Consider the following 24,271-nt stretch of genomic DNA (forward strand, 5'->3'; position numbering starts at 1 on the left):
AAACTGAAATAGGAAAAAAAACGTGTGATTTGCTTCAATGTTTCCCAAGCAGTTTTCAATCATTTACCAAAGTCGTGGTCCGAGATGAACTTTTTGAAAAAGAAATAACACCCTCTGCAAATGCCGTCACCAAATGCGAGATTAACCAGTTTAGCTCCAGCCGACAATGAAACTTCTTGATTAATCGTGCGCCGTACTCCAAGAATTAATAATTAAACAGAAGTGCTCGCCTCAATGAATTTCAAAAACGGTCTAGTATATTGCGATTTTTTCTGGTGTGAACTGTTCTCCCTCGACCGGCTTTTCTTTCAGTCCAGCTTTCGGTTAATTTTCTTTTTCACCTGTATCCAGTTTGTCAAACAATTGATACCGTAAATTAGACACTAACAAGCACTGCATGAAACAAAAATCAAATAAATCGAAAAAATCGAGGAGCTCTTCTCTGAACGACGCCTTTCTGTGTTTCTTTCCAGATTGCATTGTGCGCTTTCAGGTTCTTGCGGTGGCCACTAGGACCCAGCGGAACGCGTCGGTCCGGAGACTCAAGAAAGCTTGCAATCCCTATATTAGCTCGCATTTGGAGAAGATTGCTTATCTCTGAAACATCTCTCGTAACGCTGCTGCCAGGTGGCTCCAGGAGTTTTAGCTCCTCTTAATTACTCCTACATGTCCTTCAAGTTTTCTTTTTTTTTTTTTGGTTCCTTATTCCAGCCCCATACCGGTGTACGCCGGTAGGATGCATTAGAGAATTCCACGTTCTGACGACTCCAGGTGCGGTGTCTGTTTCATGCAAGGGGCTCAAAGTGTCCGTGTAATCTTCTATCCATCTCCGCCGTGAGCTCTGACATTTCTGCGCGCAGTGGAGGAATGCGCGGAGGACGATTTTGCTCCAGAGGTTGCTGAGAAGATGTCTCTGCCGCCAGCGATAACTGATGCGATTTATGCCCCCAGTGAGCGTCTGCAACGCCTTCCTAAAACCCTGAAAAAATGAAGTCTTTAGGTGCGGGAGTTGCATTTGTTGCTTTTGGGCATGGGGAGTGAAAACAAGGATACCGTCTGACAGAAGTACCCTTAAAAGTTTACCAAGAAAGTGTTTTACCCCGGGGTTGATGGGGCAGGGGGGCGATTGCTTCCTTTCCCTCCCTACTTCGTAAAATAAGGAAACCTAACCCACTTGGATCTGGCGTTTTGTGCTGGGAATATTGCCCGCTTGCTCGCTGTCTCTGTTTTGTGCTGATCCTGCGTTTTCAAGACAAGGAATCACTTATTTATTTTCCAGATGCCAAGAGTCACCCTGGCAGATCACATACATCTTAATACGAATCAAGACTGACGGAAGATACTTTTAAATCCCTTCCTTTTAGCTTCGGCATTACACTACTGCAGTATCAACTTTTTTGATCACCATCCCCTCCCCTTATAAAGGTTTTTTTTTCCCGCAGGTCATCACATTTAGATCACTAGCAGATATTTTAAAAAGGATCCGTTTGGTCATTTGCGAACTTGTTGAACATTGTGAAAAGCCGAATTGCCCCGTGGTCAAAAGCAAAACCAACCAAGACACGTAAATCTTCATAATTGTAAGTATTTAATTTCGTACAGCTTAAAACGATGAGAATTGTTTTACTTAAGGGTAACAGCAAATACACATAAACGTAGTCAACTAAACTATAGAGTAGACAAGCTTTGAATCTTTTACTTTGCCTAAGTACAATAACATAACTACATGAGTATACTATATACGCATGCATGGGCAAAATAAATACAAGTGTAGTAACTACTTAAATAGAGAGTAAATACTCTTAAAAGTAAGATCTGTGTTAACCATAAAATTGCAGGTAAAAGATTGAACTGGTAAGACACAACTGTGCTTGTAAATAAGAATTGGTTACGCCCTCTTGTGGCACAGTGGTGTAGCTCACGAACTCCGCTTACAACCTACCGTTGAATGACCTTAATCGAGACAGCTTTTTTCCTTCTCATTGTTATTCTTAAAACATGAATTACCACATATAAAAATCAGTTTGTCTCTCGATTTGAAAAGAGAGAAAGAAAAACAAAACACATTTTGAAGCGATCATCGAGGCATTTGAAATTCAAGTCATTCTTGACTCAAGATACACAATCTGTTGTCTTGACTATACCGATGCACGCGCTGCTCTTTATGATAAATCACAGGTTAGGTACAAGAAACGTAAAGAATAGTGAAGCCGATTTATTTGTAACGATTGTGCGCAAGTTAAACTACTTTAAGCAAGTTTGAACATACGGAGGTTGACTTGAACGTACGATTGCTACTTAATATATCGAGGCAGTAAGGCAAATATTTATGATATGGGTTTTCAGTTTGAATAGACTGTCTGTGCTTTCGCTGCGCTCATTCCAGCCGTGTAGATCGTATCCCGTATAGTCAGTACGCGAGCGTATCACTTAGTGGAAGAGTCTTAGCATTTTTAAAATTTTAATAACGTGCGTAGTTTTAATTTTATAAATATATTTAGACACTAAAACGCCTTGAAAGACTAAATATATAATTACGGCAATTAAGGATTCTTATTCTTAGTCCGACACAACTCAGTAGTGGACTGTAATCATGTGGTGAAAACAATATAAATAGATCCTTATCAGTGATCGCTTTTTAGAAATTATCATGCTATAAAAGAAAAATAAATAAAAAACACACTAGTCATTAAAAAAGTGGCATCTGCTGTCGAATAAACAAGTACAGAAAGACCACAGCTAGCATCTCATTTAGATGCATATTAAACAAGCTTTGAAAACAGACCCCTCTTATAAATACTCATAATTTCCTTGGCGATTGATCAACAAAAGTCATATTTTTCAAGATTTACGTGTGCATAACCATACTGTTGTGTTTTTTCTTGAAACGTAAAATACTTGTAGTCCTAAAAGTGCAAAAATGAGTATCTATCTATCTATCTATCTATCTATCTATCTATCTATCTATCTATCTATCTATCTATCTATCTATCTATCTATCGCTGCCAGAAATAATATGCACAATTAAGTGTTAGAAGTTGCTCTTCCGGCATGTTAAATTCAACTTCTGGCATCCATGAGCCATGTTCTGAAGGGGCTTTGGTTTCATTGGTACTTGCAGGGTGAAGGTTGCATTGCCTCTCTGAGTAAAATCAGAGCTCAGTCAGTACATTTTAAAAAACCGCAAACCCAGGCAGCTGTGCTCCTAAGCATCTGTTTACCACTGGGAAGACCTGTCACTGTTCCGTTTTCTTCCCTTTTCATGCACTGCACTTTAGGGTCACTCAAATCACAGGCAGATAAATTAGACATTAAAATTGTGTAACAATATAAATCCCTACATCCCCTCAACAGGCATTATATTTTATAACACTAGTAAAAAATGATAGGTAATAGTAATTCTTTCAACAAGTGTTGCTGTTCATTTAAAAATAAAACCCTGAAATATGACAGTGTTTAAGAGTGAAACATTGTTTCTTGTATAATAACAGCAGTAAATGTAACGTTGTGAAGTACATTTAAAATAAATAGTGAGTGCTAAAAAAGATTTGGTTGTTTTATTTGAAAATAAAGATGACTTACTTATAGCATTCACTTGTGGTGCCATTTGTGTATTACAACTGGACTCTGATAATTTGAGAAAGAATCCATTTTATTTAGAATGAAATAATCATTTCTTAATCAAAGGAAAGTAGATGGAACCACTCGGACTGTTGCATGTAGATGATGTTGTTCGCATTTAAACAAAACAGTTCTCCAGTCTCAAGTTTATACTTGTATGGCCATTCTCTGGGTGTAATACTCTGTTTATGCATTTATCATTCCTTATTATTTGACTGACGCCTTTATCCAAGGCAACTTCAATATTTGAGATACAATTGGTTCCATTTATTTTGATTGTCCATTTCAAACACACACAGGTTAAGTGACTTCCTCATGGTCACACCGTGTTAGCGGCAGGATATGAACCTGCATCCTCATGGGGTGGGGTCCAAAGCCTTAACTGCTACACCACACTGCTATCTATCTATCTATCTATCTATCTATCTACATATACACGCACACACAGAGGTGTATAAATAATAGACAGTAAGTATATATAGTATATATATGGTATAGTATGTCCTAATGGTTTATTTAGCACTGTCACCTAATTAAGTAATTAAGCACCCTAAAGCAATGAAAAGGTTAAAGCAGGCTGAAAAAGTGATGGGCAGACTTAATTAATGACATCATTTTATTTTGTGCATTTCACGTAAGGCAGTCACTGTATTTTACTTCCCCAAGAAACAAAAAAAAAAAGTTATAAAAGTCATGCACCTTTCAGATTAATAAAATGTTCAACCATAGGGAAATGTTATAATTTTTCACTCATTTCCCTCTTTGTAGAATCCAGGACCATATCATCATTAACAGGTGCAGGGTGGGAACTTTCCCATTTTAGCCCCACTTAGTCTGTCGACGCACAGCATTACAACAGAAGGCCCTTCCATTACTACCGACGTGAGACTAGAAGTAATGGGGTATTCAGGAGAGGGTTTTCTTCCATGTTGCTCGAGTGGCTTCACCATAAGCAATGGTTTTGATTGCGGTTTTTTGTAGACCCCTCGGCCACACGTGGCTGTCCCCGGATCATGTTGCACAAGGAGCTCTGTCCGGCAACTGTTCTCTGTCCCCTAGTTACCTCCTGAACAAGTGTGCTGAAATTGCTGAGGAATGTTCCTGAACTTTTTCTTTTCCCAAAGTTGACCTGCACTTGTTAAAGTTCAAATGTCCGACTCTGAATGGGAGTGTACGCTACAGCTACAGAGTGTGCTTAAGCAGCCCTAATTGTGTTGTTACGTCTGTGTCGGTATTAAACTCTGTAAATTAAAATGGGGGGGGCAGCTAATGCTTAGTCAGATGTAAGTTTCAAATATTGATGCAAAAAAGAATAAATGATGAATGTGTAATATTACCAACTCAACCTTTATAAAATATCCACCAATAGCTCTTATCTTAAAGTAAAAAATAAAAGCCAAGGGCCTTTTCATTTTTCTGTTTAAATTTAAATACTGTCTAAAGTAATTTGGTATGTTCTCACATTCTATGAAATGCGCCCCATTTCTCTTAGTTGTGTGTATTACTTTAGCTTATACTTTAATTAACACCCTCAATACACTGTGCTAAATTTGAGGTTCCAAATGTATTCACTATTAAATGTTTTTAGGCTTAAATCTGTTTCATAATGCCAGGCACAGCATGCTGCCTCCTCTTTGGCACCGAGATATAAGTTCAGACTGAAGGGAAAAAAACATTCACATCAAAACTGTAAAAGCGATAATGACCGCTACATGCGAGCTTTCAAAAATTTCTAGTCTTATCTGTCTGTATATATCACTACAGCTCATTAAACCTCATTTGTAGACAAACCAGGGCCATTTAAAGTAGTTCTTGACAAAGTTTGACATTTTCAGTGCATTTAATGCTATGTCGGTAAAAAAAAAAAATAGGACACTGTTAATCACAACTCTTAAAGTGATGTAGAAATTCCAGGTCTAATTGGCTGCTCCTTGTCAGACCCTCCTCAACTTAATATATTAAATGACCCACATTCCACAATATTTGCTCCGTATTCAGCACAGCTAATGCAGTCATCATTTTTGACCTGCAACTCTAGTTGACAATTCTTATTGGGATCAGAAACTATAGTTTTGGAGTCGTATTATGCAAGATGAACGGATGAAATTCTTAAAGATGAAACATAACTTTTTTTTTGCTATTATAAACATTTAATTATTACTAAATCATCTGGGCTATAGTCACCTATTTAAATAATGCCCTGATGTTCCCTATCTTTCCCTGCAAGGTGATAGATCTGACATTAAAAAGATGGTTTTGTTATCCCATATTTCCCCTCCTCAGATTTGGTCTCTGCACTCAACATGCTGAGCAAATCTTACGTTTTTGATTCTCTGACAGCATGAGGATTTTGCGGTTTGATTCAGACGGTATTTGAAAAAACGTGAGGGGATGAGCATTGCTTGGTGGGTGACCTCTTTCCTGTGAATGCTGAAATTAAATAGAGCAGCAATTTAATTTCAAGGGAGACTCCATGCAATCCGTTACAAAGGAGTCAGAATCATGTCATCTTACGTGGTTAATGAAAGCACTAATATATTCTGGTGATACAGTAACTGACCTCGAGCCTTCTCCCAATTAGTCTTAATTGATGCACATCCATTGATGTTACAGATTGTGATTTGCTGAAGCACATTATGTGCCATGCATCATTGCAGTAATTAAAAGTGTACTATTGCAAAAAAAGACAAACCTATTCACCTAATAAACATCAAAGAATAAGTCCTTGTTTAGAATATTGCCTTCTCTGGGAAACCCTAACAGACACTACTTTTACATACAGTATGTCCTTTAATGTGCTGCATATACCGTACATAAACAAGCTTGATTGAATGAATTCTTACCTCTTGTTTGACAAGCTACATATATACTGTATATGTGCTGTCTACCTGCATTATGCTTATTTAGGAACACCATAATTTAATGTATGCTGGGTACATTATGGGCGTAGCTCCCACTCTTATGCTTCTTTATTAGTTTCCACTTTGTTTTGACTGTTTTGCTCGGCGCACTTTAGATTTTGTGTTGCTGCTGGAGAAAATGAACTTCCTTGTCTGTCTGTCTGAATCTTCTTAGATGGTGTTTACAACGTATCTTTACTCAGTTAGAGGACCTTAAAACATAAAACCTCTTAAATCATACGCTCACTATGTCATATACATATATATATATGTGTGTGTGTGTGTGTATGAGTATCTAAATACTTTATATACTGTATATTTATATATACAGTATATATATGTACTGTATATATGTATGTGTGTATGTATTTGTGTGTGTGTATATATAACATATATACCTGCATGCCTACACAGAATATATATAGTATGTCAGAATAACAACCTAATATATATATTTTTTGCATTTCATGTAAGGCAGTCACTTCGTTACACTTCCCCAAGAAATCAAAAATAAAGCTCCAAAATACTTCTGATTTGTTTTCCTTATTACCGATAATATCATAAGTGTTATCGTTATTTTAAACCATCTAAAAATAACGTTTCCTATATGATTTTCTTAAGTTTATGTAGTTTTTTTTTTTCCCGTAGCTATGACAAGTGCTAAATTTTGTTGATCAATTGGATGTTTGATTATAGGGTTATGTTTTAATTTTTGTTTTCCAGTCATTTCCCTCTTCAGGCTCACACAGAATCCAGAATAATGCTGCTGTTATTAGGTGTTGAATATAAATTTGTCTGAGTGACTGTGCTGAGGTGTACTTATGTGATGCGTTCTCAGTGGTAGACGGTTCCCGTCCAAAGTTGGCTTTGTGTCTAAAATTGCTAGTACAGGCCTGAGCTCACCAGGACCAGGCAATACGTACTGCATATTTAAAACATCTATTTGTGGTGTGTTTATATATACATCTATTTGTAGATTTACATATATTTATTTTTTATATATACTATATACTGTACGTACAATATAAATGTGCATGTGTATGGTTATGTCTTACGACATAATGACAGTTGATTTGAACTGAATATGTTTGTAGGAGTTCTGGTGTTTTTATTCCCTGTACGTTGACTTTAGGGTAATGTGTACCTTCACTGAAGATCACAAACAAAAGAAAAAACAATGTTAATTTTTATCAGACATATCAAAAATTTGAGGAACTCGCAGTCAATGCCCTGTTGCTCCGAGACCTCATGTGTGTCTAAGCACTCTGGTCACATACTTGATTTATATTCTGTGTCGGGAACTGTAACAGAGCTCTGATACTGTCAATGTAGAATGAATTCTTTAGTGTAATAGTTTTCTATATCTGCAATTAAGTGTTGAATTCTTGCTCAAAATAAATCCTATGATGCCAAATTCACTTCACTGCATATGTAACATTTACTGCATATGCAGGGCTTAGTCATTTTTATATTTTTTTTACATAATTTTTGCATAACATTAGTAATAAGAAGACAAAGTCATTTTCAGAATTGCTTGATTATATATAATTTATGGCGATGAGCCATGCAGGCGCCAGAATGAGTGGTGTATGAGGGTCACAGCATCACCCGTACCTTAGATCTGAAAATGCACACTTGTTTTCTCAGCTCTACATCATTTGCTTGTTAAAATATTTCAGATATTCTCATCTACCAAAGAAAGACATGAATAAAATGCAAAGAAAGAGAATAATTAACAAAATATGATGGCTTGAAAAGAGAGAGACAGCCAACTATATAACATTCAAAGCAAAATAATAATAAATGGGCCTGTCCTCTAATATAAAGATATTTACAACAGTAGGAAATTAAACAAAATGCAAAACGTAATCCCAGAGGAGCTGAAAGGGCCATTCATGAGGCATTGCAGAAGAAGGAAGGCAGCAATTAAAAAGAAAAATAAAGTGTCAGAAGTGGGATCAATACAGGAAAGCCAAGGACAACAATATTAGACAAGCCTGAAGGAAGTGGGGCTCAAGGTTACAGGCAGTACGGCATAGCAGTTAATGCTTTGGGCGTCAGTCCCTGAGGCTGCGGGTTCAAATGCCAATTCTGACAGTGTGGGACCATGACAAAGCCACTTCACCTGCCTGGGCTCAAACTGGAAAAACGGAAGAAATGTAACCAATTGTTGTAAGTTGCCAAATGATAAGTAATAGGAGTGTTTAGCATCTACAATACTATGATTTTCTACAGCCTTGCTAAATTCTAATTATAGACCTGAAGATGAATTCCCATGTATGTGCTTATGATCCAGTTACCCCCTGAACATCAGACAGGTTGCTCATATGCAGATTAAACGTTTTCCGCTGACATGACAGGGGCTGGACATGCCGCATATGAGAGGGTCTGGAAGGGGAATTCCAGATTCAGTGCACACATCTGGAAAGATCGTCTGCATCTACAAGCTTCCTTAGATTCCCTAAAAACTAAAATAAAACCTCAATTAGAAAATGAGAGGCATTTTAGCACCCAATAGACTTAAGTATATTTAAAGTAAACAGTTAATATTTTTTATACATTTCAGTATTCAAATCTTCTTAGTACAGTAATTAAGAGCCATGTGAGGCTTGACAATGAGAGAGAAGTGGATAAAGGAATTTATTTGTATGACTTATAAGTTATTATAACGAGGTTCAAAATGGAGTTATTTAAAACCAAGATTCAAACTCAAAGTAGGAAATCGACACCCAAAACTGTACAATTTGTGAATGTAAAGTTTTAAAGCGTGACTCTCCTCCCAAAGTGGAAGGGCAGTTCTACTTTGCCCCACATGTCTGCTATATAATATATGACCCGGTGTCTGCAAAAAGCAATGAGAGACGTGTTGTTCTTTTGTGACTCAGCATGTCGTAGAGAAAATGCCAGCAAACTGTCAAGTCATGTAGTACAGCATTGTCTCTTGAATACCCTGAAGTGGCTTCTATGAATTATTATCCTGTTAGAGTTTAGTGCCAATTGTTAGCCATGAAAGATCTGCTAAATGAGGCTTGGCGTTGAGGGAATGGTCTGCTCAGTTTGACACAGCAGGTTTGACTCATTGGAGTTGGATAAAAACAAAACTGATGCTCAGAACCAAAAAAATGAGTTTAGAAATAGGGACTTAAAGAGCGTGGAGCTGTGGTGTGGTGGCTACCACGGCTGTCTGCCTCCAGGGACCAGCATTTGTTGTCTTTTTTAGAGTTTTCGCTTTTCCCTTGGGCCCCATCAGTTCCCTCAACATACTGTCCTCTGGTTTTAAATTCAATTACTGGTGAATCTAAATTGGACCAAGAGTCCAGTGCCGAGTCTGCTCTGGGATGGATTGGCATCCCTTCTTGGGCTGAATTCTGCTTTATCCTTGAAGACCCCATGGTGGACCTCCACCCACCTAAAGCGTGTTATGAAAATACAGGGTCTGAAAATAGATGGATCTGTAGACATCATTTTATATCATTTGTCATGATTGCAAAGCAGAATTAGACGCTGCTCTTGAGAATTTTTTGTGACAAAGTTCTTAAGATGTGTTCATAACAAGTCTTTTTGAATACTTTCTACTGTATTTGACTGACTAGCTAAACCCATGTTTATTAAGCTTGCCTGAAGGCCTCCATTCATTTATTGCAGACTTTGTCAGATTCATACCTGTCAGGTTTATCTTATATTGCACTTACAGAGACAGACTTTTTTGAAGGTATATTTAGGTGTGGTCATATATTATTCACATTGGCTTTTGTTTTGCCACTGATGCTACTCAAGCAGGCTTCAAGTGAGTCTATAATGGGAAAAAAAACTGGGTGCAGTAAATTGACAAATGTAATATAAGTAAAGAAACAAATAGGGCTAAGGAGAATGAGTCTCTTGAACCCAACATTATGCCAGTTCATAAACATCAAAAATATGTTGTTTATTTAAGCATATGTGGAGGAATGAACCATGAAAAAACATAAAATATCAAATGAAAAGAGAAAAGGCAAAAAAAAAAAAACCTTACTGTGTCCTAGTCATGAAACATCACTGATCATTCTCAGTAGCATTACCATCTTCCAAAAACACTCTTTATCACCCACCATTTTCTCCTTTTCGTGACTTCTGTTTCTCCCGGTCAGCAAATGTTTACGCACACACAAGTCCTCACTAGAAAAGGCAGCCTTTAAACTACGTCTTGAGGTTACGTTCGGTTGATTCTTGAAAGTGAGTCTCGCTACAAGGCCTCCTGGTTAGAGCATCTTCTGATGATACTGTACCACTGAGCCATGCCTGGCACTCGAAAGGGATGAGTCTTGAAGCTGTCGAGGCTGCCTGATATTTTAAATTAGAAATCTCAATACAGTACCACCTAATGCTGCCACCTGCTGGCTTGGCCTAACATCAGTTTTTCTTATGCTGCATTCACCTGCCATTGGACAGGAAAGAGATACAACTTTCTCAACTGGAAATTTCAAGTGAAAACCCATTGAAGTGGGAGCTACCACTTGGACAATAAAAAAAAAATAATACTTAAATTCTCAGAATTGTGAGAAAATGCTGATCTTTCACCTTATTCGATAATATACAATAAAAAAATAATAGGTCAACAAGATACGGCACTTTTATGGACAAATTTATTTGGAGTGATGCAGCACACACATAAAACTTAGTTTACTTTTTATTTTCATGAATAAATGAAAGCTTATCTTAATTGTTTTTGGAGTCAACTGAGTAACAAACTGACAGTGACGTCACATTTCTCGCAATATGCCAACCAGAAGTTCACATGAATAATGAGTCGGAAGGTGAGCCATAATAAGTGGGAACCACAAAGTTTTCCATGATATGTGAGTGCCGCAATACTTATAGTCAAAGGAAATAGTGGCGGCTTGTTGTCAGCACTGGCATACAAACATGCTTTGACTACTGGGTTTTCACTGTTAAGAAAGTCGCTACCATTCTCTTGCAGGTAGACCCTTACTGGATATATACTTTAGTCTGTACATATATATAATAAATGTAATATAACCCCACATTATTGATCCACCCCCGTTTGTGATATAAAGGGTGTACATAAAGTCTGTGTGCAATTTAAAATAGTTGTAACTTTGTAAGTATATGTGATAGAAAGAATTCGTAAAAAGGATTAGACAGCTTGGTGTATCTAGTTTTTGTTTTGTCTTTAGAAGTTTTATTTTTGCCGTATTTGGGGAACTGAAAATCCACATGAGTCTGTTGAACATGAAAGAGATTCTCCCAAAGTTAATGTGTGGTGTGCTTTGGGAAAAAATCAAGTCATAGGGCCGTTCTTTTTTGAAGTGTGTGTTAATAATGGTGATAGCAATTTAGAAATGCTGCAAAATTACTTTATTCCTCAACCTGAACAATTACAACTGATAGAGAATACAGTTTTTCAACAAGATGGTGCTTCTTGTCGCTTTGCTTTGCATGTTAGACAGTTTCTACATGAGAAATTCCCTCACAGATGGATTGGATGAGGTGGACTATTCTCTTGGCCTCCACGTTCGCCAGATTTGACTCCATTTGATTTCTTTTTATGGGTACATGTGAAAGCTAACGTTTACTCAACCAAACCTCGATCTTTAGAAGATTTGCAAGCTAGGGTAACTGATGTGATTGCTGGTATTACTGAAAATCAGCTTGAAAATGTTTTCTGAGAACTACAGAATCGTATTACCCTTTGTACTGTATAAGTAATGATAGTGGACATGTTGAAAATTAATAAGAATGATAAAAAAACTTAAGTGTTTCTTCTTTCTAACCCTTTTTACAGATTCTGTCTATCACACATACTTACAAAGTTACAACTATTTTAAATTGCACACAGCCTTTATGGACACCCTGTGTATATTTTATATATATATATATATACACACTCTGCGGCTGACAGTGGTGTGAAAAAGTCAATACACCCTCTTTCAACTTTATGGTTTTATATTAGGACATAACTAACAATCATCTAATTCTAAAATTTGATTCAAATCTAAGGTGATGTCATGTCATGACAGAACTAAAATGATATTGTATATATTCAGTCTTACATTTCCTGAGCTGACTTAATACTTCAATGCCGCAGGAACCTAAGCTGGCAACACTGAATGCAATGCCGGCTTGGAGAAAGTGCCAGGCTCCAATAGGTCATATTGACACACATGCTATTTCTTATATAGAGTCATTTTCAAATCACCAATGAACCAAACCTGCTCATGTTTGGCAAACAGCAAGAAAACGTCAGCACACAGCAAAAGTAATTGAGACATGGAGGCATCAGTATATATAAACTAGTGAAACACAAGGACCTACGGTCCTAAAATAAAGAGCAAATATCTCAGTTTCTTTTCAATTTTCAGAGCATATCTGTTCATGAGCTTTTGATTAAGGCCAAATCAAGGGTCTAGCCCAATTAGTCCATGAGTTATCGCATGACAGACGGACAGATATTAGCATTTTATATAATGTATATATGGATAGATAGATTTATGTTATATTGTTTCCGCAAAGTAATTGCAAGCTAACTTATTATGAGAGTAAAATTAGTTTTATTTTCTACTAATTTTTCTACAGAAAACAAATGTACCAAGCTGCTGCAAAACTAATGTCACATTGTTTAGCAGTGTGTCTCAAAGCTAGCAAGAATGGAAAAGCCTTTGAAAATTATCATCATATATAATTTTATATTATTTTGGTTTACAGTAAGCAATATGAAAAATTATATCAGTGTCATTCTAATGAAAAATCATTTCAAGTTTGAACTTTTAATATACTTTAGTGGTATTGTTTTTCAGTGAATCAGCTGGATTTAAGTGTATGGTAAGATGATATGTGACTGCTCTTAGTCCAGCATCACTACCGAGCCTCTAGTCAGGCATTATAAAAAAAAATGGAGCCATGTCTACAGAATTGCTGCCTGGCAGGGCTGCTTGTAAAATTAATGAAGAAGTTAGTAGATTTTGGTGTCCCCTCCAGGGATGGTCCCTGCCAAGATACGCTTTGGCTAGCTGACCACCTAAACTGGACTAAGTAGGATCATAAATAAGTGGATAGCTGGATGGATGGATGGATGGATGATGTTTAGTTTTGTCAGTCTGTAGTGTATGCTGTTCTGAAATGCTTTACTTTATGAAAGTGGCAAAGTATTCACTTTGAACAATAATGTTTTTAATATTCTAAACAAATACATAGGCATTCCCAAAAATAAAAAAATAGTACTTATATTCAACTTTCAGGTTGCCCTTCACTCATTGATAGGATTTCCTTTACTCAGTTTCAGTTCCTGGCTGCTAGTCAAAAGGCAATCAGTACGGCTGATAAAGATAGCACCTTGGTTTGTATTGATTTGAACTACAACAGGCTTTATTACTTCCAGGTAAATAAAAGCTTGGTGATGGGGTCAGAACTGGTTATTGAATTAAGTTAAGATTCTGATTCTTCAATGTGCAAAATGTCAAGAAATGTTGATTTTAGGATGGTGTCTGCATATGTGTCTCTGTCAAAAATCAAAACTGATTTTCACATCTTTTGTTGCATTTTTTGACTACATGACTACATCCAAGTAAAGAAACAAATATTTAGAATGAATCATTTCTAAAATATCCACCCTGAAAATTCAGATCTATGTACAATGATAACTTCTGCAAAAATTGACCTATTTTTTCAGACAAGTGGCTTCATCTTCATCTAGCTACTTGCTCCAGGCCTGTTGTTTTGGTCCTGTTTTCTACAGTGCTTGTCTCCATCTCCTTTAACACATATAAATATAACACCAAGTTTTGTCACAGAGTAACCGAGAATAGGAGTCAGGTGGAGAAGTCTGTTTTTTGGTGCAAAGAGAACTGTCTGCATCTTAAGATTGGCAAAAACCAAAGGACTCGTCATTGACCAAACAGCCTCTCTGTCTGGTCACTATTCAGGGAGTGGATGTGGAGACGGTGACTCCTACAAGTACTTGGGGGGTCCACATCAATGACAGGTTGGGCAGGTCTTGTAACAAAGTGGACTTCTATATGGAAGGGCAGAGCAGGCTCATTTTCTTTAGGAGATTTTGTTCCTTTTAAAACCTTTAAGAGTGGTTTGACCTTTGGTCAATGATAACTGTTGTAGAAAATGTTTAGCGTAACTCAAAGTCTGCAGTGTGCTCTGTTAAATCAACGGCCCAGGCCTATTAATTTGGAAACTTGTTGTATGAGTAGTTTTTGAGATTTATAATCTGAATGGAGGTACTTGTAAGTGCACACAAACATGCACTCACACAGTTAAAGAAACTTACAATAAGGGTAGCTGACAGTTTATTTGCCAAATCAAAGAGCATGCATGATGATGAAAAGAAAATAATGAACACACAAACGCACCAAAACAGATCTGTAATGGTCGATGTGGACAGCGGCATTAAGCCATCCCTGTACCAATCTGTCTGTCTAGGCAGCTTGTTCTCGTCACTAGACCGGTGTTTAGTTTCAGATTCAATATTATTTAAGTTGTTCACTTGATTCAGTCTCCTGTTTGTTTTACACTACATTTATTTGCGTACATAATAAATAACTTGATTGCATATTATTGTACAGTACACTCAGTTGCATTTTATTGTAAAATCTTCCATTGAGTAGTTTCACTAAAGTTACATTTACATTGCAGTCACTGTATGGACAGCTCCATACTGATTTCTTATTATTGAATAAAAAAGACTATTTGTCAAACAGACTTCAGTAAAAAAAAAAAAAAAAAGTTATTTTCATTTTTCTTTTTCAAATTACCACTTTTGGTAGAATGAATTGCTTGATTGTTTTTGCGTATGTTATTAGGCCTCAAGCACTACGTGTGGTGGCCGTGATTGTGCTTTATGATTTGCTACACAGCTTCCTGTCTTATCCTTGTTGTTTCTGGGGTTGATGCCAACCTCCCAAGACCCTGACTAGCACAAAACAGAAACATGTCATGAATAGACAGACTAATATTAACCATGCTATGTAGTTATATAAAAAAAAAAATAATACCAAACTTTAGGCAATGAAACCAAGTTTTCAGATGGGGTTACTTGCTTTTAAATATTTAACTTTATTTACAAATGTGAACTATATATAGAGAGCTCTATGTATTGAACTTTCCTCAAACCCAAGCAAGCACCAAAGAGGAAAAAGTAATAAATGAAAAATTTTATTAACTGTAAATGGAAGGTAATAAACAACAAACAACCAAAACATACAAATAAAAGACAAAATGAAGCCCTGTCTAGATTGTGGAGGGGTTGGTCCTCTTTGTCTCGTTTCAGCACCATGTTTTCTGCTGAGCTCCACAGCAGGTCACCTACCTTGTGCTGTTTAGAACGCCCCCTGGCTGCCCAAAGTGCTCCTGTCTCATGCACATGCAGTAGATGAGATGTTCCTCTTCAAGCAGACACCTTGGTACTGCCTGGGTGTCCGATCCCCTTCCTTGGTATTTATTTTCCTTGGACACTTTCATTTTAGGCTTTTTTCCAAGATCAGCACTGCAGTACAGATTTTCCCTCCCATCAATGTGTCTGCTGTGATCTGTCCCGTAGATGTCGCTGAAGTTGCTTGTTAGCATGCAAGTAGTACGTTTTACTGTTTTTAGGATTCTGTTTTGCCATCTGGATAGTTTGGCTTGCTTGTCGGTTACCATGCAGTTCACAATAAAAACTCAAACTACTCCACTTTCAGGCCTTGCTAGTAAATGACGATGGTCCATTGTTGTTTTATGTGGAAGCCCAATGTGCAGCTCCTTATGTAATTTTGGGCTATACCAGAAATAAATTGCTGTTGTTGTTATTGAAGTTGATTTGTTTGTGAATTTGTAAAACTCAAGTATTGTGTCTCTGATGTGGATGTGAGCAATGCTGGACCACCATAAGGAACAGACCTGTCTCCTGTTCACCTTCTACACTTTGGACTATAAGTATAATACCAGGTCACGTCACTTGCAGAAAATTCTCAGATGATTCTGCCCTAAAAGAATGTATTGACAAGATGGATGAGACAAAGTAACAGAGTCTAGGAGATGAGTGAAGAACGTTGTTTCTTGTCACAAAGAGAATTGTCTGCTATTTACCATCAGCAAAACCAAGGAACTGGTTATTGACTTCTGCCGCCCCAAAAAGCCTCAACGCTTGGTCACTATTTAGGGAGTGTTGCACTGTTACAAGTACTTGGGGGTACACATCAATGACAGGCTGGTGTGGTCTTGCAACACAGATGAACTATACATGAAAGAGTAGAGAAAGACAGAGAGAGGTTGGGAGCATTTGCTGATACAGCGCATTGCCACATCCACCACACGACGAACCACCTCAGAGCTGTGCTCATTTTCTTAGGAGACTGTGCTCTTTTAACGTGGGTATTGACATCCTTCACATGTGATTTTCTACAGGCTGGGCCAATAACATCACTTAAAAGAGGACCAATAAATCAACAAGCTAATGAAACAGGCATGCTCAGTTATGGGACCCACTCTCGACCTACTAGAGTAGTAGTGAAGGAACCTGGTGGCCATTATGAACAATGCTTCACATCTTCCTTCTAACACAATAACACTGAGGACTTTTAGGCAATGAATTATTCATCACAAGTGTGCCAAAAATACTAGTGTGGATTCTTTCTACCAACCACAATACCAGCAAGTGTGAGATGGATGCTCTCAAATTACTTTTCCTATCTGCTAATCCAAAAAGCCCTTCAGAAATACTCTATACTAAACCAGCTGCAATTTAATAAAAATACTACATAAGGAATAGCAAGGTTATTTCTCAAAAACATTTTAGTTCACTCAACCTCTGTTACACAAGTAATTTTCTTAACTATAATTACAGACATTTTTAACATTATAACTTCAGCATACAGGTGTCTAACTTTGTTGAACATATTTATAAAAATACAACAGGTCAGATAAACAACCCTTAATTTTAACTAACACAATTCCAGAGGGTCAGCAAAAACAATAGTATCCAGTATTTTTAACTTTTGACAATGAAAAATCATATTGTTTCCCATCAGACCTATCTGCTGCCATGATCTGCCTTCAAATGTGTTGGATTCAGCAGAAGTTTTCCTTGTGTAATGCCAAAATGTTTTTCTATGAATAGGCCTTGTGTTAACATCAAATAAAAGCCCAGGCCCCTAGTGCTTTGGCCTTTTCTGTCCTTGATGTCCATCTTTGAAGAGTTTCTGTCTTGTGTCATGTCTAAAGGATTGCCATGCCATGATCAACTGTTATTAGGCCTTCAGTTACTGATCCTAAGAAATTCATTGGAGAAAATGTGTTTTTAGACCCACTGGCGTGTTCATAATAACTTCTGTCAATGTCTATTTTATAAGTACTGTCTGCTGATAAAAACCTAGACGTGAAAGTATCTAGTTAGCGCTTTGGTAGTAATGCTCTTTTGAACCCGTAGATGTTTGGTGAATATTATCGGGTTATCCTGTAAGCTCTAGAATGTTCAAGTTCCTGCTATTTTCCATGCCATGATCTCCTGCTCTGTTTCTTAGTTTGTAATGTATTGGTCTACACAATGCATTTAATCAGTCCATGGCTCATTTTATTTCAGTTATATTTTTTATTGTAACCCATATGACCTATCTTACCCACAATACAACTCAAAATGTTTTTTCCCCTACCTCTTATAACAAACAATTCTTTGGTCACATTCAAATCAGCCTCTTCCATCCTTTTAGCTTTTTGTAAAACTTTAGTTGACTTGTATCGGTAGATTGCTGGAGCTATATTTGTTCCAAATGGAAGCTGTTTAAAGCAGTATTTGGCAGAAGATGTAACAAGCATTACTGCCTTTAGATTGCTTGTGCTAGCTAATGGAATCTGACAAAAGTTTGTAAAAGGAGAGACCCAACCTGGCATTTCTCCACATCTAAAATTATGCTAAGAGCAATGGATGTATGTAAAAATGCATTAAATGTCTTTATTATTCTTAATACAAAAGACCATAACAAAACAAAACCACTGTAGCTGTTCTGGGCCTGTGATTACAGTTAGGCAAGAAGGTGACAGGTCAACTATCTCTCAAGTGCGATCAAAGCATTCCAGCAGTCTTCTCTCATTCTTTTTACATTGACGACTCTTGCATGCCAACCGACCAATGGCATTTTAAAACCCCCTCTTGGGGTCTTTTTCAATAATGCCCTGAATCATTTGATGATTTAGCATCAAAAAGTAAATGTGACTTTTACAACTAGGAAATACCAATACCCAACTACCTAAAATGAAATGATACTGGGACGTTTTGTGGGAAACCTACAGACCTGTATTGCATGGACCAACTGTGGTTCAAACCAACTGATTTTTACAAAGGAAACTGAATGTCCACTGGAGTGCTGCCTAACAAAGTCAAAGAAAGTAAAATGCAGTAAACACAAAGAAACAAAACTGCAATGTGCAAATCACTGTAGTCCTCTTCTAAAGGAAGACCGCTAAGTAGAGCAGTGATAATGAATAATGCTGACAGAGTTAATTTAAGTACAACCTGTTAGTCCTTATTTAAAATATCCCCAGTTTTGTTTAATGTCTCCTGTTTAAGCGCCCGTTACATTATATGACAGGTTTCAAGGGTGGACTCCTATGTGTACAAGCATTGACAACTAGTGATAATTTGGTTTATTATCACAAATGTGGTGATATCACAGAAATGTTCGATAATTTTTACAAACTCCGCAAGATGTATTGAAGTCAAAGGGGGAGGAGAAACTAAACGTGTCTTTACTGGATTATAATAGTGCAAAGGTATTTTAAGTGCCCCTTAAGGTTAGGGGAACATCTGCCAGCTGTGTTGGACTGATTATTGTAGCCAAATATGTCACCTGAGTTCTGTGGCAGCAGTGCTAACCACTGGGCCGCCATGCCTGCTTGAGATTACTCCAATACTCCAAATCCTTTATCTCTCTCTATATCCCTTGAGCTCCTACCACTACAACTCACCAACACCCACAAAACCAATGATGCAAGGGATTATCATTATATACCCTGAGGTGGTCTGTGCCTGTCGCTACCCAATCTGCACTATGTAGTGAAGAGCACAACATACAATGAATCTGAGAAGAACAAAGAAGTATATTCATAATATTCTGTTTATGGTCAGCTAGTGTACCGTTCAAATGAAAATACTTAAAAAATAAAAATTCCATGAGGTTTTTTTTTTTTTTTTAAATGAATATGGGGTGCACATCCAGCTGGAGCAGCAATCGGATAGTGACATCATGCCGGCATGTACAGCATATGCTGTCAATTATTCATACGTGTGTGCAGCAGATCAGGCAGTGCCATAAAGCGTGAGTTGAGTACACTTACTGTATGTATCTGTGAAAGTTCTGCACATGCCCGACGCAAATTGAGCAGGAATGGCATATTGATTAGTGACATGGCTGCCACAACTCTGTGATGTCATGCTGGCCTCATGAAGCATCATGGGTTGCTGTGAGAAAAAAAGTTAGTCTGAGCCGGCTGCATGGTGAATTTTTAGGGAAACATTCTGTGAACAAAATCACTGGTGAACACCGCAAATTCCCTGCAAAAAAACACTTCTGTGAATTTTACCAATCAACATTATTAATAAGCTGTACAAACATAGCTGGGCATCCCTGTTTTCCATCCACAAACAAATAAGATTTTCTCCAGGTTTTACGACATTTCCTCTTATTTTTGGTTACAAAGTAATGCGTAAACAACCATGGCAGAAGTAAGAACCATCTGGTTATTCTCCATCTTATTAATTTATTTTAGTCTGGTGCACTAATTCTTATTGTGGTGTGCTCCATGCTGATTGTTGGCAAAATGTGTTGACTCTGCGATACTTTCGTGGTGCAATAAGAAATCTGAAACTGTGCAGAGAAGTTGTGAGGGAGTGGTGTAATCATCTACCTCCTGCAATTCCTAGTTCTGTAATCTGACATATTAAAGGCGACAAGAAAATGTTCTCCAAGTGAAAGTCACGCAGTGTGACATCGGCCTTAGCTTATCCAAATCCCTCTTTGTATCCATAAATAGAAATTTCTGGTGTGTTGAAGAGAACACAGATTGGCTGACATTAAATAGGAATGATCCACATGTACTGTTGTGTGTTTACGTGTTTTTAAATGTTGAACCTTTTGTCATTGCTGGCAGAAACAGAAGTGTCCCACCTTCCATACACACTACCTTTCCGATAGTTATCAATTTTTCTGCTCTCATAAAACCATGCTTGTTATTATTAGCATACTCCTCCTCATTATCATCATCATCATCATCAATGTCATCATCATATTATCATCTTAAGGTTTTTCTTGTTCCCTTTCCTTAAAAAGAAATGATTCAGTTCTGGAATACTTTCCTCTTATCCTTATATCTTTGCATGACACTTCCACATTGTATTGATGTTAACACATTATAAAGATATGAATATGAATGGTATTATGGACAGTACATTCTTCCTAATGTTGGTATATTTGGAATCACATAAAAAGATTCCTTAAAAATAATATTTTTTGTTTTTTGGTAGGGTGCTCATAAAAATCAGATTCCTACTGCTGCCGATCTAAGAACAAGCTACATTTTACAAATGACTGAATCTCAAATCATTTGTTGCAATTTTGTGAACTGCTTAGGCATCATGATGCAGTTTTGCTCCCCCATTTAGTTGCCCTTACGATTAAAATATTGAAACTCAATATACTGTAGCCTCTAATTTAAGTTGGACCAACTGCATTCTACATGCCCAATTTCATGAAAATTAGTTCATTCGTTTTTTTTTTTTGTGATTGGCAAATTGACAAATAAACAAGCAGCATGTGATGTGAAGGTTGAAATTAAGTCAATAGTGTACAAAATGGATAAATAACATCAAATGATGCTAAATAATTTAAAAGACAGACAGGGGGGTATTATGATTTCACAAGCTTTGATACCCTAAAATCTCAGTTAAAGTGACATCAATTAATCGGACATATTAGAAGTGCTTTAAAACTAACTAAGTACTTTTCTGCATTCAATACTTGTTTGTTTGTTTATTCTTGTTTACCGTGGGCTAATATTATTGAATCTCTGGAGCTCCTTACTCTTAATTATTCTAGATACAACTGGCCATGAGTGAAACATTCATGCAATTCTTGCACTTCCTAGTGACTGATTTTGGCATTTGTTGATGGTGACTGGAAACATAGTTTTCAGGAAACTGCATTCTTTTGAATTGAAATGGTAATTAGAAGGAATAACGGGAATTTTGAATGTAAATATAATTTCAACCTGTAGCCTATCATGTAAAAATGGTAGGTTTAATCAGAATGGACTGTAACACTTTGATGTGGAATCTTGCACTTTTACAAATTTTTGGAAAGTTTAGGTCAAAAGCAATAAACATTGAATTGAGTTTTAATATAATTTATAATGTACAGCATCTGCGGTGGGTTGGCACCCTGCCCAGGATTGTTTCCTGCCTTGTGCCCTGTGTTGGCTGGGATTGGCTCCAGCACACCCCCGTGACCCTGTGTTCGGATACATCGGGTTGGAAAATGGATGGAATATACAGCACTGATATTGATGTGCTGTTCATGCAATCATTTGAATGTTGTAAACATTATACGGAAAAGAACAAGTGAAAACAAATAATGTCATAAAATTCGGACAATGTCCATCCCCTTTATGTCCCATCCATGAGGAGCCCATTTAATGATCTCTGCAACTGACCAAGGCAAGCTGTTACACCTGAAGGGCCTGAAGTGGGCCAGTATGCTTTATTGGTACTTCTCTGTTCGTGCTTTACACACTGGAGAGTACAGTCTGACCACCAAGGCGACACGCAGTTCTTTGCAAGACTGCATGTATTTCACCACCAAAGGTTCCCGTCACCCAACCTGTTGTGCAACATGTAAGCACTACATATAAGGGAGACTGACAATTCAAGGATGGCAACCATACCCTCCCCAGCACTCATTGAATTTGTATGTATTTTATACCGTAGGAGTAGAAAGAAGCAGACACATTAGGGGATACTTGCTAAGCACATCTTCTTTGAGCTTCGCAGAACTTCCGCTTTGGTTTTCATTTTCAAATCAGAAGCCCCATTTCTTTACACAGTTTCTTAGACAGCATGTCTAAGAATAGCCCACTCACTGCAGCATTGTTAAATAAGCACAAATAAACAACACAGGTTGGCTAATTTTCTTTTTTGTACAATGTTACCAAATTTCAATCAAATCAGTGAAAACATTTTTTCAGATTTTGGGGTATTTAGTTTTTTATTGTGAGGGTTTTTACCAATAAATATTGATATATCAAAATGCCCTTTCTTAGTGGATGCCTACTGACCTAGATTTACTATACTGCCAACTTTCAGCTTTATAACTAAATATAAAATAGTGTTATTGTTGGTGAGTTAATCAATCAACTTTTCATATATTCATATATATATATATATATATATATATATATATATATATATATATATATATATATATATATATATATATATATATATAGTGACAGATAGGGGGCGCTGTCGTCCCCTTAAATCCTCAGACCAGATGCCAAACGCCAGATAAAAGTCCAAATATTTATTTTCGGACAATAATAATGTGCATAAAGCACCCTCCACTCCACAATATTCATACAATAATCAATACTCAAATACAATACCAATCCTCCACTCTCCCAGACACGTTGTCCCCTGCCACCCGATTCAGCTCAACCCTACGATCTCCCACTGTCCTTTTTAAAGTCCTTGACCCGGAAGTGTTTCTCTCTCTCTGTCCATGTGACTGGTAACACTTCTGGGTCAGATAAAAAACTCCTTTTCTTCAACCCGGAAGTACGTCGTTTCTTCTGTTCCCGTGACTGTGACGCACTTCCGGGCTGTATTGAAAACAATCCTTGAGCCTCCCTGCAGCATCCTCTGGTGGCCCCCAGGGTATCCAGCAGGGCTGTGAAGGAAAACTCCACTGTCCATGATGATCTGATGGAATTCGGGGCACCTCTATGCTACAGGGAGGGCTCCATCCGGCGGGCGGGATGAATGGCTGGCCATTTACCACAATATCTATATATATATATATATATATATATATATATATATATATATATATATATATATATATGTCTGGTGATGCTCTAATAGAATAACAGGTTCAGAAAAGTAATAAATGAATCGTGACTAAGCTCGCTAGGACACACCTAGTCAAGATAGGTGTATTTTATTTTAAGAGTGATATTTTCTATTTTTTGTTAAAAACACTTGCTCAAATTAAAGTAATAGCGTTACAACACTTTATTGCTTCTCAGAATATAGGAGAGTGAAATATCAGGCTTTCTACTGTTAAGAAATCTCTGTTAGCAAATAGTTGGGTAAATGCAACACAGAATTTAGTATGGTAACTTGAATTTTTACACCTTACCATCAAAATAAAGTAGCATGTCTCAAATTGCAGACATGAGTAGCAAACATGAAGTATTTTCCTGGCTAGCTGTACTAACTGGAGTACCCAGTATTGCACTGGAGAAACAAATGAGGGAAACCTGTTTTGGAAATCACTCCCAAATAAAAAAAGAAATTCCCTTAGGCAAAAGCTGTAGTCCAGCGAGATTATGAAATTATTATCTTGAGGTGAAAATTCTGTACCTGTGGTCTTAGATGAGATCCAGATTTGGTTAGTAGAAAAGTTAGTGCATGTTAATGACAATGTCCTCCCATCAGTCCCAACTTGCTCTTGCTGCTTGATGGGAATTACAGTCCTTGAGTCAGTGCTATTTTTTTAGGT

General features: G+C 37.2%; 1 protein-coding gene across 7 annotated transcripts in view; it reads left to right on the plus strand.

Annotated features, from left to right (window-relative positions):
- The first annotated feature begins 529 nt into the window (after window positions 1-529).
- The window catches only part of ntng1a (netrin g1a), a 510,418-nt gene continuing 486,676 nt past the window's right edge, over window positions 530-24,271 (plus strand). For 2 of the 7 annotated variants that reach the window (XM_039735643.1, XM_039735648.1), the window contains exon 1: window positions 531-1,580. The gene's annotated coding sequence lies outside the window, so the exon portion shown is untranslated. Of the gene's footprint in view, window positions 1,581-24,271 lie in introns of all 7 variants that reach the window. The other 5 variants (XM_039735642.1, XM_039735647.1, XM_039735641.1 and 2 more) reach the window with 4 other exon arrangements.

Source organism: Polypterus senegalus, chromosome 14 (genome assembly GCF_016835505.1).
Source record: "Polypterus senegalus isolate Bchr_013 chromosome 14, ASM1683550v1, whole genome shotgun sequence".
NCBI lineage: Eukaryota > Metazoa > Chordata > Cladistia > Polypteriformes > Polypteridae > Polypterus > Polypterus senegalus.